Raw genomic sequence first — 17,405 nt, forward strand, 5'->3', positions numbered from 1 at the left:
GCGTGGCCCTTTCAGCTTTCCAAGATGGAGATCATCCTTGTTTGGTGTGGACATCATTGTTTAAGACACAAGGTTGGTGTAGTTCTTGTATCAAAAGCCAGGGGTGTAGCCAGAGATTTACATTTTGTACTCAGACCTAATGTTGCTGCTTCCAGTACCCACTTAGTGTAGAAATGTACTCACCCCTCAAAATGCTAACCCAAGATGCATGGAAAGATGTACTTTCTTTTCAAATGTTACAATTAACTGCCATACAAAACTAGTTCTAGAGATGTATTCCTTTGGCACAAGAATTGTTTGTGAACTGCTATACTGTGAATATTCATTTACTCAGTTCTAAGCAGTTTTTGCTTTTTTAGTGTTGACATTAGCACGAGCTGCTCAGAAAAACTGGACACATTTCAGCACTGTGAGTATGCTTACCTACATCCTTGGTAGACCATGCACACACAGGTATATTCTACATTTGGGTAGGGTTGCAGAAGTACAGAGAGCGTAAGTAGTATTGTGTGGATTTTATGTTGCTGGACTTGCAGGGTTGCTGTATACATGTTAGTTTATCAAGGCAAGTAGTCTGTCTGCGTAACTCCCAACTGTGGACCTATCCACATGATGGCCAAAGAATAGCCTGTTATTTTTTGTCTGTGCACCACACGTGTCTTTTCAGCACTAGAGCAATGGCATTCGTACAGTTGGTTGCTACCAGTACATGGCTACATCCATTTGTATTTCCGTGTTGTATTCCGACATAAGGGTATGCTTCCGAAACTCCTTCCAAAGCTATTTGCACAGTGTGTAACAGCAGAAAGGCTAGTATGCCTTTGTGTTTCTGCCTCTGCCAGACCTCTCAACCAATCAGGTACATATTTGAACAGAATCAGGGAGAAGTCAAGAAAAAGTCAGGGACAATCAGGGATACCTTTAAAATATTAGTGCCATTAAGTTGAAACATTGAGAGAATCATAGCATATGAATTGATGCACCTTTTCTGAGGTAAAATAAGTTTCTAACTCTTAATTATTGTCACTATTCATTAAGTGTAATTCACGACCTTTCTGCCTAAAGTCAGTAGTTTTAGGAGGGATTCAGAGGGACAGCGCTAAAATTTGTCAAAATCAGGGAAATCCCTGAAAATTAGGGACAGTTGAGAGATATGCCAGTGTTTGTCCTGCTGTGATACTGTGTGGGGTTGTAAAGTGATGATGTAACATTATTTCCTGCTAGAATGGCTGCTTCTCTTATCACAGTCATGTAATGTAATCCCACAACAACTGTTGGTCAACATCCACAGAACAAGTTGTGTGGTATGGTATTCCTAATTTTCCTTTACATTTACATTCACTCATTCTGATGCATGATATAATTATTTAAGCACCAACTTGATGTATATCTACCGTGGCTTAGTGGTACTTTGTTGTGTAGTCTGTGCAAGGTCCGGGGTTTGATACTTCTGAGAAGAACAAGGGCCCTCACATATAGAGTGACTAAGGCACTTTTAAGCAGTTGTAAGCGGGTTTGCGCAATGCTGCGCATTGTTTAGCCAAACACAAACTCTCGCAAACCCGCTAACTACTGCTTAATAGTGCTTACTCCCGCTCATCCCACGCTAATTTCTTTGAAAGCAAAGAAAAATGGGGAGCTAGGAAAGTGGTGAAAAAGGGGCACAAAGAGGGAAATCCAGTATGGAAAATAGCTCAGGATGTGCAGGACTGGTGTAGGGAAGGTCCATATCTGCCCATTTCTTCAACAGCTGTGCATATGCAATACATTTGGGGGTAGATATGAACCCTTCAATCCCTGAGAGAGGGGTGAGGACAACAAAGTATGTTGTAATGCCATTTAAATACCATTTCATGTGTCCGGTGGACATGTGTGCAAAATGGGAAGCTATGTATGAGGCGTAATTTTTTTTTGGGAGCAGATTGCCCTTTTACTTTCAGGTGAGAGTGGAATGTGGGGTAGGGGAAGTAGGTATATTTGGGGAGGTAATCGGACAAGACAAACAAGACGCATACAGGGCAGTATATGACATGTGGTGGGTGAACACCTTTGACGGGAGGGATGTTTATAAATCGCAAGCCCATGAGCCCCCAGATGGAAACAGTGGGACTGAGGTCCCCACCCATGGGCACTCACCACCGCACCTTCACGGCCCAGAGGGTGGCTGTGCTGGGGGCTGTATTTGAGGGGCAGGCTGACATGGGAGTTGCGCCACTCAGGCCTCAAGCTGGCGTAGATGTTCTGCAACAGAACGTTCAAGCTCTCTATGCACCACAGCCCGGACCGTTCGAAGGGTGATAGGTGCCCCTCTGCCCACGCTTGCACGGGGGGCTGAGCCCCATCCCCTGCAGCGTTTCACCCGAAGGTGGCACAGGGCCAATGGAGGAAGAGGTCCCAGGCTGGACACCAGATCTGCTGGTGCCAGGTGCCATGGCCAGCTGAGGTGGGACAGGTGGGTCCGGCCTTCCCATACGAACTATGTTTTGGAGAGTTTAATAAAGATATGGGTTAGTAACAGTCAACAGGATTCCCAATTAGTTATAACAGCATGCAGAAGTATTCCCATTAAACCAACACACCAGATTTTCAACAGTTGAAAAGCAAGCATAACACATGCATATATAGAACAATAGTGGACATTACAACAGCATGCAGGGTGAATTGATGGCAACAGGCCACCAATATCGTAGTATTTTAACAGGGCACATGCATAGAAATAAATGCAAATATTTATAAACCAGTAGGACATATGTCCCAACAAATGTTTTGAGATTTGACGTACAGATTGAGGTGTGGAATTGCATTTTTTATGCACATACAGTAGGGTGGGAAAAGATAGCTCAATTAACAAGTTATATATCCTTCTAGTTTTCACTGCATTCCTATTAACTGCAGTTATATGTCCCTTACATGTATTATTACACTACCCAATGTCCTTATATTGTGCAGTTGGATTTTGCTAGATCATTTTATACATGAGCTGTGTCTTGCATACAAACTGTCCAAGATGCAGATGTTACTGCAACATATTTTGAGAGTTGCTCACACACACTGCTGCTAAGATGGTACACTGACAGATCTACTTTCATATAATTATCTAGATATGTTCAGGTGAAAGTATCAGTTATATGTTAACAGCTCCCTATATTTCTGGCAGAACACTGACATTTCTGGGGAACACAATACCAAGCTACTCATGTGCCAGATTAACCTGTACATGCTGGCCATGAACCAACAGTTGACGGCTGTACATATGCATCCAAGCTACTGGCACTCCCTTCATCCACGTTATATGAGGCTACCCAAGTGTGGGTTGACACTGCTTAATACAACACTATTTGTAGAATGCAACAGTACAACAACATATCAAAGAAAATGACACAGACGCACTCCATGAATCATATATTTATTAAAGGATTATTACACCTTTACTTATTGGGGTAAATGACTTTTTGAAGGTGTTGTCATTTATTTTATATAACAGCACATGCAGAATAATTACTAACCTGCCTCATGATGCAGCCTTTGCAGCCTATCTTCATGGGCTTGCTGGTTCATAGCCCGGTCACCTTCAGCTGTGAAGTAAATGGAGTAATATTGAGACATATCTATCCATAGTATAGACAAGCATAGCAATTCTTAACTACTTAATACAATGTCTACTTAGTACTGGGGCATTATGCATCGTATGGGATTCCTGGATCCACTGGTCCAGTTGATCCTTCCTACGTCACTTCAGGTCAGAATAATGGTGCCTGACCTGCTCACCAGTCCGAGGAACAACAGTGGCACTGGTGAGATCACGGGCAAGACCGTTCCAGGCCTCCGTTTTATATTGGGTACTCTGGTACTGGCCCTGCAGGAGTCTTTCCTCATGATTGTGGACAAGGAGCCAAACCATCATTTTGGACTCCTGGATGCCCCAGTGGTGCACTCTAAATCGAGTGCCTTCACCAACACCAGCCATGCTAACTGCAGAAGGAAGCTACAACCAGTTAAAGCAAGTATTCCCACCAGTGGAGCTTAAATATGACTAATTTCCCGCACTTATTTGTGATTGGCCACTTTTGGAAAAACCTAGCTGTAGGCACGCCTGCTTAGCTAATGTTGACAATGTTTAAAATTCCTTGGATAGATATGTGTCTGTTGAAAGTGCATGTTTGTGAAATACTGTCATGGCTTAGTGGTTAAGTACTGTGACTATAGTGTACAGTATCCTGAGTTTGAGCCCTGCCACTGCTTTTTATTTTCCTGCTGGGCAGACCTGACTGGTTAAGGAACAGTAAATCAGGTGTAGGCGTGTTTAGCCGACTTTGCCCAATGTTGCTCGACGTTGCTCAACATTGCCTGACGTTGCGCTAGTTAGCGCAGTGTGCAGCTACGCGCAAATAAGTTGTGGTTGCGCTGGTTAGCGAGGTGCGCAACTACGCGCAAATACATTGCGGTTGTGCTGGTTAGCGTGGTGTGCAGCCATGCGCAATTGTATTTAAATATGCTCAGTAATGGTAAAATGTGCTTAGTGCTTTTTATTGCTTAAAATAGGGTACTCATGCATCAGAATGCATAACCATTTTACCTTTATATATATATATATATATATATATATATATATATATATATATATATATATATATAATTCGTTCACTACTACATGTAACATTGCAATGCTTTTTACAAAACTTATACATAAAAATGTCAGGAAATATTTTTGTATACAGATTTCCCACAGAAAATGGAATGTGCAGTAGTGGGACTCGAACTGGGAATGCCTCCTCTTTGTGCAAAGGCTCTAACCACTACGCTGTCGCTATTTTGCTTAATTTGCATATATTTTTCTTATTATCCCCTTCTGGTGTCTAAGCTGCTAACTGTAGCTAAACAATGGGCAAACCCGCGCAAGTACGTGCAGCTATATCGGAAGAAAAAAAAATATTTTTAATTTTGTAAGTTGTTTAACATATGGGGGAGTGTAGTGTTACATTGTACACGTGAGCGGACTCGCTCATGTAACTCGAAATTGCGGCATTTCTTCTTTGCAGGGGTGTGGATTTTTGGACTGCTCGGCAGTCCGACACGCCCCCTACAGTCGTCCACGCTCCATGTAAGCTTTAGAGTTGAGGCAGTGCGCCCTCATTAATATGCATGGCGCGCTGCCATCATACTCTTACACCGGCGCTTCCATGTAAGACTAATCTTGTCTTACATGGAAGATTAGTAAATCCGGGGGCTTGCCTTTAACACTGGAACAGATAGTTTTGTGTCTAATAATAAAAATACTATAATACCTTGTCATAACTATACATACTATAGCTATATAAATATTGAAGATAATTTGTCCATCCAATTTCGCATAAAGTTTTTAAATTTACTACTTTTACTGTTGTGCGACTACTAATGTATATTTAGCTAATTGTAAGTCATTTACCCCTTTCTATATAGGCAAGACGAGTCAAATGTTAAAAGAAAGAATTGGATCCCATTTGTCTGAAATTCAAAGAAATATCGAGACCAATGCCCTTCGTAAACATATAATTGATTTTGGCCCAGAGCATACCTTTACATTTAGAGTATTACAAAAAATTCATAAGTTAAGAAGAGGGAGAGATATAGTCAATAAAACTGAGCTATGTGAATATAAGTGGATTAATTATTTTAGGGCTGATAGATTTCCCGGTTTAAATAACGTAAACAGCCTTAAACCTGTTTTAAAAGAGAAACATAGTTGTCTATTTTTTATATATATATATATATATATATATATATATATATATATATATATATATATATATCTCTCTCTATATATATATATATATATATATATCTCTCTCTCTCTCTCTCTCTCTCTATATATATATATATATATATATATATATTATAGTTGGTTTATGTTAATTGTGTTATTTAACCCTAGGGCTGCTGCAGTATAATTGTGTACTTCATTGATTAATTAGAGCGTCTTCGGTGTGGAGACATGCGCGAATGGGCGTACCTTCGTTGAAGGTTGTGCGTCAGGGCCGGCAACTCAGCACGTAAAAATATACTGCCAATCATTAGCTGTGGCGACCCCTAACCGGGAAAAGCCTAAAGAGACAACAACATTGATTAGTCATGTGAGAGTATGGATTGTATTGATTGGATGGTTAGCCATGTCAGCGCAGGTAGAATAAATAGTGTTAAAATGTGTTATGTGATTTGTTACAGAAAAATCCAGGGAAAATTAAATATCTTCCTTTTGGGAAGAACTATCAGTGAAATATCTGGTTTATGTGCATAACTTGAGAGGGAATGTCTAACTGGGAATATCCTATTTTCACTTGACTCCTGGGAGGAAATTCTCCAAGCACGTGTAAAACAAACACACGTGTATGTGGTTCATCAGTCTGGATTCAGAAAAACTGAGGACTAAAACTGCACCTAAGCTAAGACATTTCCATCGAATAATGTAGCAAAGATGTAGATGAACGCACAAGCAGTGCTCATCGTCCTTCTAAAGAGGGACTAAAGATGTGTTTCAATTTCTAAAGGATCAAACTCCCGTAGCCATGTGGAAAAGTGTGCGTCTGGAGTGCTGGAAAGGAGATAGACCGGTAGTCAAACTTCTGATTCAAGAGTAAACAATTTGAGTACCATCCTGACTGAACACAAATTAATCCACTGTCTTTACACCAGTAGTAGAGTTTACCACTACTGCGCTTGTATGTATTTTGTCGACTTGGAAAAGGCATACACCTGTGTACCTTGGGGTAATTTGTGGAAGGTACTGAAACATTATGGTGGTTACATTTTTCCTTGTATTTGAGTAGTAGTAAGAGTTCCCTTTGTATATATTAATAGTGTGTAGGACTCCACCAAGCGTGTGTTGTTTCTTCGATTTGTAATTTGCTTGGGCAGGATATTTGTGAGCTGTCAGTCTTAAGACTATTCACTTTGCGGAGATGAGAGTGCATCTTTATTATTTTTAGATTATATTCTACTAGTCTCTGGTGACCATGATCTGAAGCATATATTGGAGCACTTCAGTGATCATTATGTAGTGGTTGGATGAAAACAGACATCAAATCAGCAGTTGTGTCTTTGTCCATAAAGAGTTTATTGCTGTCTGCAACTGACGGCATAACTACTACTGTGGATGGAGGAATTTAAGCATGTTTGTCTTGTTAAGCAGTGAACTTGACTAGTAGTCAGGTGCAGCAGAAGCACTGTGTGTAATGTGTTTGACTGTCGTAGTACATTTGGGTAATAGACAACAAATGGGCAGCTCTGTTCTATTTCTTTATTCTCAACAGTGGTCTTGGGTGAGTTTTGGATAGTGACTGTAATGAGGAGGTGATGGGGTACACATTAATGACATGAGGTTATTTGACGGGGTATCTGGGCTTATTTGAGGGACCCTGCTGTTTGGGAGGATCTTGAATGTAGCCACTCCATGGAGCAGAGAAGTAAGTGGTTTGGATACTATTCTGAGGGTACCTCATGAGTGCTTCCAGCAGGAAGTATGTCAGGCATTGTCCATTTGGACTAGGCCACCAGGGAATGTTGGCGAAAGTACTTTTTTTAAAGTGTGTGGTGGTGATCATTAGACTAAAGGGATGATTGTTCCAAAACTATTCTGTATAGTTTGAGTGGCATGCATCCCCTTACTTATTTTAGGCAACCAGTACAAGATCAAAGCACCTACTAACATTTATGCTAAGTTAGTATGTTGACCAGTGCCCGACACTGGTTGCATAGTAAGCAGTGCTAATATTTAGGCTGCTTTTTTCCATAATTATTTGAAACAGTTTTGGAAACCCTGTTCAGCTGTATTCCATGAGTTTAGTTGATGACTGTAGATAAAAGCTTTAGCTTTACTGTAACTTAGTTTTTAATAGATAATAGCATAAGTATGGCTGTTGGTTGCATCTTCTGTGGATTACATTAATTGGGGAGGGTCCTTTGCATTACTTGTAGTGGAATGAGCTGACTACATTATTCCATCTTACTGATCTGTGCCTACTTTAATAAGCCGCGCAATGGCCCTGTGTGGTGGATTTCTAGAGAGAATATTTAGTAGTGTCATGAGAAGTTGTATTAGAAGCTGTGGAAAGATCTACAAACAGCTTTATCAGTATTTAGTTGGACACTTATGAACATCAATTAAGGGTGTGTCTATGCCATGTGCTGGTCTGAATTTAGTTTGTGCCTTATTGGAGTTGCAATGTTTAGGTGTTATGGGAGTTGTACACACAATTTTGAAATTGTTCTAATAGGGGATAGTAAGGTAAATATGCTTGTAATTTTGGAGCCTATTTTTCGCCACCTTTATTCATTGGATGTGCCCTTTTCCAAATAAATGGAGCAAGACCTTTAATAGAATGATCAGTGTTCCTTGGTATGTGGTAGCAGGCATTTCAGAGTTTTAGCTACTTGGGAGGAAGCATGTCTAAAGATAACGGATTTAGGTTTTAGTTTAAGTTTATACACCTAATTAATTGTAATGAGGATGGTCCTTCTTTGTGAGATGATGATATCTATTAGGAAGAAATAGTATCATATTGAAATTTGAGTGCATCAAAAAATGAAAGCCAAACTGACTTGCAGTTTTCTCACTGTCTGTAGATCATGCGATTGAGAAGGATATAGGTTTGTGTCCGAGATGTATTTTCGCAAAAGGTTAGAACTTCGTAGAACTGTGACAATTGTATTGCTGCTGTTCATGATAGCAGTTTTGCATTTTAGTAAGTAGCAATCTGTTTTATTTCTTGATTCCCTATATTTACTTAAATTATTAATATGCCTTGCTGATGCAAAGACAGGGGTTGGCATAACGGTTAAGGTCTTTAACTTAGACAGCGCAGGGTTTGATTATGACCACTGGTTATTGGATAGGCTTGTGATAGCCTTCTAACTGATAGTCTAGTATTTGTCTACGAATATGTTAAGTCGTTATCTCTATAATATCCCAGAATGCCTCCTAAGCAGTTTGAAACACGACCTGTCAGTCCCACTCGAATCTCTGTAGTCATCCACATCCTTTAGGCAGACTTTGTCCCTAGGAAATGGAGGATTGCCACGGTCATCCCTGTATTCAAAGGTGGACCATCAACAGACCCGGGGAACTACAGACTCATAAGTTTGACTTGTGTTATATGCAATGTCATGGAAAGAATTGTCATGGAGCTCATAAACAAAGACACAGGAAAACTTCAGACACCGGACCCATCTCAGTTTAGCTTCATCAAGGGCGGGTCATGCCTACTAAACTTGAAGGTCACTAGAGCCATGGACGAGGGACCTGGAAAAGACATTTGACAAAGTACCTCACTCAGGTATTATAGACTAACAGATTTAGGCATAAATCCCGATGTCATCCAATAGATAACTCCACTTCTCCTGTGTAATCCGTTTGTTTAAGGTGGGAGAATCCACCTTCATCAAGAGGCTCATTACTAGTGGTGTCCTACTGGGCTCTGTACAGAGACTTTTCCTGTTTGGAAAATACTTCTCTGAAGCCAAGGCAAATGTAGAGGGCCCTTGCTGACTAAATTTGCTGATGACTGCAATCTGGGTACAATCATTGAATTACCCTAAGATGTAGATCTCCTTCGGGAGGGTCTGACACAGGGCAATAACTGGTGGCAGATCCATGGCCTCGAAAGTGATAGAAATAAGGAAGTGAGTGAAGAAGTTAAGAGTGATGATGTATAAGGTATGAATAGGTGTTTGTTCACATTTTAGGGATATAGTTTATCTTGGTGTTGAGCAAGAACATAAACTTTTGGCTTGGAAGGTTTTCAGAATGGTTTTGAAGGATGGGAGGAGGGAGGGTGTTGACCTGATGGATACAGGTAATGAGTTCCAGACCTTTGAGGCATGGTACAAGTATAGACAAAGCCCATCAGATTTGATAGATTTGTTGACATAAATTTATGGTCATTGCATCATAGTGACAGACTGGAAACATAGTCATGTAGAATGTTATTTAGTGCTGGGCAAGCAGATGGATGCTGGATCATTTTATTGGTGGCAAGAAGCTGTGTGTATATTAGTTGATGTACTAATTTAGGTTTTTTAGTGCTAATCAGTGGTGGCTTCTGAAAGGGGTATTTGCTGCAAATTTAGCAGCTTTGATATACCAATGTTCAGGTTTTGATTTTTGTGATGCCTGAAGGTTAGTAAGGACAGGAACACCTATAAAGAAGTGTGGGGAGGTGATAAGTAGAGGCAAGTGTAGTTTCAGTTGCTTTTGCAAGAGAGCTTTTGATTTTGTAAGGCATCCCTAGTTTTTTTATTTTTTTTCTTGTGCAGTTTTGTGTATGCAGGTTGAATTTTAAGATAGTCATCCACTATCATCCCTAATAATTTGCTATTAGAAGTGACTTCAGTGGTTGTGCTATCAAGAAAGAGTACTTAAATTTTGTTTTTTTCACGAGAGAAGTATTTGAGGGGGAAAAAGTAGTATTTTAGGGTTTAGCATGAGTTGTGAGTTAGAAAGCCATGTTCCAGTGGCTGTTAAAGCTTTAAGTAGCTTATGTGGAGGTGTGCCATGTTGTCAGGTGTGCAAATGGAGCGTGGCGTCATCTGCGAATTGTATTAGGAAGGCCTGTTGTGTGGAAAGTGTTAGTGAGAATGTTTAAAGAGGAGGGGACCAAGGACAGAGCCTTGTGGTACACCAGTGGTGACTGGAAGGTATGGAGAGGGGGTGGAGTGCCATTTTACTGACTGATACCTCTTGGATAGGTAGTTTTTGAACCATATAGAAAGGCGGGCTGAGAGAGACCTAATGTGAACATTTGAAGTAGAAGTTTTCTGTGACAAACTGTGTCAAAGGCTTTAGACAAGTCTAGAAATAAGAAGGAGACTAGTTTGAAGTTATCTCTAACATTATTGACAGGTTAGAAGTGTAGTGTTAGTATTATGGGATGGATGGAAGCCATGCTGTGTAGGGGAGAGGAGTTGCAGGAAATAGTTTAGCAATTGTTTTTGAATACATTTTCAAGTATTTTGGATAGAGGGGATAAGATTGCTGTAGGTCTGAAGTTAGTAATGTCTGTTGAATTTCCTCCTTTGTGCAGAGGGACAATGTGGGACTTTTTCCAGAGAGAGGAGATGGGGGATTCCTGGATTGACCTATTTATAATGATTGAGACAGGATAGGCATTGCTGTTGGCTACTGTTCTGAGGTACTTGCTTGGAAGGTCATCATGTGAAGTAGAGCATAATTTGAGTTTGAGTAGTTTTATGTAGGGTGGTGCGGTGGTTAGCAATGTTGCCACACAGCAAGAGGTTTCCCAATTCGATTCTCAGCTGGGGTGCCTTCTTTGCGGAGTCGGCATGCCCTTCCTGTGTTCGCATGGGTTTACTTTGTGTGCTCAGTTTTCCTCCCACATTCCAAAGGCATGCATGCTGTAGGTGGATTGGATACTCTGAATTGACCCTAGGTGTGAGTGTATGTGTGAGTTTGCCCTCTGAGGAGGGTTGGGTGCCCAGCTAGCAACCTGTCCGCATAAAAAACGTAACCACTACTGAAACATTGACTGCCTGGAAAGCGCTTGTTGCCTTAATGTGCCAAGTGGCATGGAGAGGATGAGAGAGAGTTTTATGTAGGATGTGGGGCACGGGTTTGAAGGTGAAAGTGAATGTGGTGATATGTGGCTGTTGGGCATGGTTAGGATTAGATGTTTTGGAATCCTTGGTTAGAGATGCCATGCTGTCTATGGAATAAGAGCTGAAGTGTATTGGTGTTTGGTGTGGAGATTTAATGGAACAGGAGTTTGGGGTTGAATTTTTGACGGCAAGATTTCTTTAATGGCTGTCCAGAATTTTTTAGGATGCGATTACTGTCGTTCTGAAAGTTGTTCTAGTACATATTTTGTCTTCTTTTAATTGTGTTTAGTAGGGTCGTTAAAGGATTTTGAAGTTTACATTTTTGCCTTTTTTTCCCCATGATTTTTCTCTATTCTGCATTAGCATTCTACTCTCTTTGGATAGCCCCAAATTACATTTTGTTTTTAGTCTCTTCCTTCTAGGAGGTACAAGGTTATTTTAAGATATTCAGGAAAGTTGTATTGAATTCATTTACTGCATCATCTAAGAGGAGAATTTTTAAGAAGTTCCATTTGATAGATGGTAGGATAGTAATGAACATTTTTGGTTTAAAATTGGAAAGGTTGTCTGTTTTATAAACATGCTGTTTGTGGATGTGCAAGATGTCTGGAAATGTAATTTCTCCAAGTCTTCTGGGTTTCTTATACCATGACGGGAATTGACCCCATTTCTAAGTCAGTGTATGATTAAAGTTCATGAAATTAGTATCGTTTGTCTTTTATGTTAGCCAGAAGTGCTCTTCTCAGCACCCGTAATGTGGCCAATATTGACTCCATATAATTCATATGGAATTAATTGTATTGGTAATGTATCCAAGTACAACTGTAAATTCATTTTAGTATGAGCCATTGCTCCTACTACTATTGGAACAGTCTTGGAGTACTATATTTCGAATTCTTGCTTCTATGTTTGAACTGTTGGCAATGGGTGATCCCATGTGATATAAACTTGATCATTTTCTATAATGCTTTGTGGCTTGTTTCCAATGATTCTCAGCTACTTTAATATTTTAATGTTTGCACAAACCCCACTGCAACAGTCTTGCCACATTATGCCTTTCAGTATACAGTCCTCCTGCCATTAGTGTATCACACCCAGCAACAAGATGTGTGACTGTTTCCAATTCTATTTTACAAGACCTGCATTTGTATGTTTCTCCCATATGTTCAATGAACTTTCTGAACCAACGTGTACGTAGTCCACTGTCTTAGGCCACCTGTATTAACCTTTCATCTTTTGGTTTAAATTCACCTCTCCTTAACCGTTCCTGCGTTCGATCCTGATGGACATGGAGTTGTTCCAAGAGTTTCCTGTTCTTGCAACTGTATTTATGCATTTTCCACATTTCTTATCTAATCCTTCACCTTATATTCTTTCATTTTTTGGCACATTCAGTTGCTGCCTGATTTTTATCTACTACTCGTTTGATTTCCATTCCCACTTGACACCGATATGCTTCTGGTAAACTAAGCAGGGAGGTCATCATAGAGTTATTCTCATGTTTTAAAACTTTCACTATGTTTGGGTCTTGTGAGATCAGCAGATACGTATGCAGTCCTACAATTGCAGATCTGTGCATGTAATTAGTTTTGAGGAGGCCCATACCTCATTCCGAATGGGCAATACATAGTTTGGGTATACATTTATTTTTCATAAATCCATTTGATGAGCATGACGCCTTCTTGTTTTTCCTGTCCAACCTATCCAGCACCTTTTGAGGGCCAGTCTGTCACTCCAAAACTGTAAGATAAGAAATGGAGCAAAATTGATTTATAGCTTGGACTTCATTCCTCGATGTCAGCACGGGTTTCAGTATTAATTTTAGTCTTCTAAAATATTCCTTTCTAAGTTTTATTTGCATTTGTTCATGTTTTATTGTTGATTTTTCATAAATTCCCAAATATTTATGTACTCTCGCTGAAGTTCTTTTGTATCAACATGCCTGTCCTAGGTTGCTGATTTCTTGGTGCTGCAGCTTTCCTGCTGTAAAGGTTGCTTTTTCACATTTATTAAGGCCAAATGACATTCTTATATTCTCTGAAAAAGTTTTGCTTACTTGAAGTCGTGCTTTCAGTTCCTGTTCTGATGAACTGTGCAGTTTTAAATCTTCCACAAAAAGAAGGCAAGTCTTTACATTTTGTTGTTTTCTGGGAGTTAAAATGACCTAATTTGTTAAGTAGATATCTTAATGGGTTAAGGGCAAGACGAGAGCAGCGGTGACAGTCACCCTGGAATATCCCCCTTGAAATTGTTATCCCTGGAATAATTGTTCTTGATCATGGCTTAACCGCAGAGTGATTTGCAACTGTTTCATAATCGCTGTAATGTAATCGATCAGTGTAGGGGGGTGTATCTTGTACATTTGTAAGCACTCTTTTATCCGTGAAAGTGGAATACTGTCAGATGCTTTTTTTTGTTTGTTTTTTTTTTTTTGTAGTCTATCTATGCCAAACTTAGACTCTTCCCCTTTTTACAGTTCTCCATTATGACTTTAACAGCAAATGATCCTTTGTTCCATATGACTTTCTTTTGTTAACCCTTTTGTTCTATTGCCATGATCAAGTTTTATTCTAAATGACCATAAACTTCTGGCATCAATCCCAGTGTATAGTTTATATGTTGTCAGAAGGCAATTTATTGGTCTGTAGTTTTTAGAAGAGCTTGCGGGTTCTCTCTTAAGTAGGAGGATTGTTTTTTCCAGTTGTTAACCAGGTTGCTGTCTGTTCAGGGTGCTCACATAAATAGTTCTTACTCGTGGGTAAATCTTCATGTAAAGGTGTTAATACATTAGCCAGAAGTTCATCTGGGCCTGGGATTTTCCATTTGGAAGCTTTTCTTAAGTTTGTTTCAATCTTTCTGGCTGTTACTTCATTCCATTTCATATCCTGTACATTTGAACTTCTTTCATTTACTTCTATCCATTCAGCATTTTTATGTTCCACAGGATCTTCATAGATATTTCTCCAAAATGTATCTCTCTTTTTTGGTGGTGGTTCAGTTCCTTTTGTCTTGTTTCCCAGTTCTCTATAAAACTGTTTTGGGTCATCAATAAATTACTTACCTTGTACTTTTATGTTTGTCTGTATATCTTCTACATTTTTCTGCCTGTGCTGATATTTTGTTTATTATTTGGGATAGTGCACAATAGACCCTGATCTGTTCTGAGACTGCACATTGCTTTTATCATGTTGATCTTTGAGTATTATTTATCTGTTCCTCTTCTGTACTCTTAAAACAAGTGTCACTGTAAGAATTGCTGGTACTTGCGTATTATCGCAACCAGATTTTCGCGGTTGCGAAAATAGCATACTTCAACTGAAACGAAGCCATGCAACACTGTAAAGTGTTATTGAAAGTCCTTACTTCTGACGGAAAAGTGTGGGTTACCTTCAGGAAGAGCAGAAAGTTTATAAATCCTCTTCCTGATTTACGTGCTGTACAGATGCACGCTTTCATTGTCAGGGCTGGCATAGTACGCGCTGAATTCTGCAGGACTGCAAAACAGGTGTAACAGCAAGTTTAAAAAAGTGCCCCTATTATATTGTGCCAGTTACATTTAACAAATGTGATGTATTTCTAAATAAACGCAGACCACAAGGGTATGCCAGACTTCACAAAAAGTAATGGTTCTGACTCATGGACGACTACTGCTGTCAGTAAGTAACAGCAAAAAAAAAGCCCGGTAAATACTAACTCCAGGAAACAACAAAAGGTCATTGTAACATCTTTCATCCTTTGGGCTCTGCATTTTGCTATTAATAAATCAGGTTTGTGAAATTTTAGCCACATAATATAGGGATGGATTTTAACACTGGCTCTTGCACCCTTTTTTACAACCTGGAGCAATCTGTGCTTACACATTCCATTTCTCAGTACGATGGCAGCCATGACTTTTCAAGCGTGCATCTGTAATGCACACAAAGCAGGCAGAGGATTTTATAAATTGTTTGTCCTGAAGGTAATCCAAACTTTCTCATCAGTAATAAGGACTTTGAAGAACATGTTGCACTGTTTCATGCCGTCGTTTCACTTAATTTTCCGAATTTCGCAACCGCGAAAATCTGGTTGCGATAATACGCAAGTACCATATTGCTTTAATGCTTTCTCTGCTAAATACTTCCATGATGGCATTTGATTTCTCCACTTCCTTTCTCTTACTGTCCTGTGTTTTTGTGGTAAATCTGTTAATTTAGCTGCACATTCACTTAAATCTCTTTGAACAATCCTAGTTACAGTGTTTGTTTTATCAAAGTTCTAACTTTTTGGGTTTTATTGACTTTCTGTGGTCTATTTCTTTCACTGATCTTAATATGTCTGTCCAGCTCTATTAAATCAAGTAGCTTTTCTCTTGGATGATTTTCTTCTAAACTAAGGGCACATTCTTTGTTCCTTATTTCCTGCAGTCATTCTACAGAAAGTTCCAGAGCACTTCCTGTCCACCATTCTCTTCAGTTTCATCCTCTGTTATCCATTGCTCTTTCATATGGAAACTCACTGGCCAGTCACTCCACAACATTCACTGAGTCAGAGTTGCCACTGTTTCCTTTTCCTTCCCTTGCTGTGCAACTCCAGCTGAGCTTCTGTACTGGTTTCCTATGGAAGGCTGCAAAGTATCTTCATATGGCAGCTGATCAGATGTTCCTGCTCCAATAGTTTATCCTTAATTTGGGGATCCATTGCTTTGTCTTGCTGAGATGTTAATTTCTAAGCTGAATCCTTCACTTCTCAGGTAATTCATAACCTCCATTTGTAATTCTTTAACTTCTCAATTACTAATTCTCTTTTCTACTTTTCCTCATTTTCTTATGTTTTGTATTGTAAAGGTTTCCATATCCGGATGCCTTTGCGTGTATTCCTCTCCAAATATCTTTGATGCTGCACTTTTTGTTTTGATTAATTTTGCTTTCTCCTTTGTATAAATATTGCACCATGTTAAATCTCTTGTCTTTCCCGTGTCCATATTTCTTCAGATGTCTCCTAGTTCTTCTGTTTCTCCTTACCTAGGAGAGTCATTCCATTGTGCTGTGATATAACCTGTAGTAGGCTTTCTACACTAAATCCTTCACTTCGCAGGTATTCCATAACTTCAGCTTCTATTTTTTTTAACCTCTGCTTTACTAATCTTCTGTTCTACTTTCCCTGTTTGTGATATTATTTTTTGTATTGTGAAAGTTTCCATATCTGGATGGCTCTGTCTATATTTCTGTTCGAATAGCTTTGAGGCTGCTTTTTTGTACTGATTAATTTGGCTTTCTCCTTTGCATAAATATTGCACCATATCAGATCTCTCTTTCTCCTTCCCATGTCCGTATATCTTTTTTTTTTTTTTTTTTTTAATACCTTTCAAAAATCTCTAGATTTTGTTCTTTATATTTTCGCGCTTCCTTTCCAAACTGCCCAAGGTTTCTTCGTGTAGATAATGTTTTTCATAAATCCGTTGTATTAATGAAAACAATTTTTTATTTGAAGCTTCTGACAGTTTTTCCTTGTGCAAATATTTTTCGTTCCTGTAATTTCTGTCTTAAAGATTTTGTATTTCTTCTGTCTGGAAATTCTGGGCTTCTTGCATAATAGTAACAATACATCATTTCTTTCATATCCTTAACAGTCCACTCTGTCATCTTTATGGCCCTATTTTGACCTATCTTTTTTTTTGTGATTTTTGTGGACTACTACTACCTTCAACGGGGTGGGATGCATCTACCCCCCTGAGCCTGACCTAGCCCCATTGTAGGAATGTGAGATTGAGAGATGATCACTAAGACTGTCATTGTACTGTGGAGTGGTGTGTTTGCTAAGGTCTGATACTAGGATCCAGT

General features: G+C 39.4%; 1 protein-coding gene across 4 annotated transcripts in view; it reads left to right on the forward strand.

The window, feature by feature from the left end:
• OTUD5 (OTU deubiquitinase 5) overlaps positions 1–17,405 on the forward strand; it is a 1,783,333-nt gene that overhangs the window by 88,496 nt on the left and 1,677,432 nt on the right. The window lies entirely within an intron of this gene.

The sequence above is a fragment of the Protopterus annectens genome, chromosome 8.part0 (assembly GCF_019279795.1).
Source record: "Protopterus annectens isolate FY-2018-M chromosome 8.part0, PAN1.0, whole genome shotgun sequence".
NCBI lineage: Eukaryota > Metazoa > Chordata > Ceratodontiformes > Protopteridae > Protopterus > Protopterus annectens.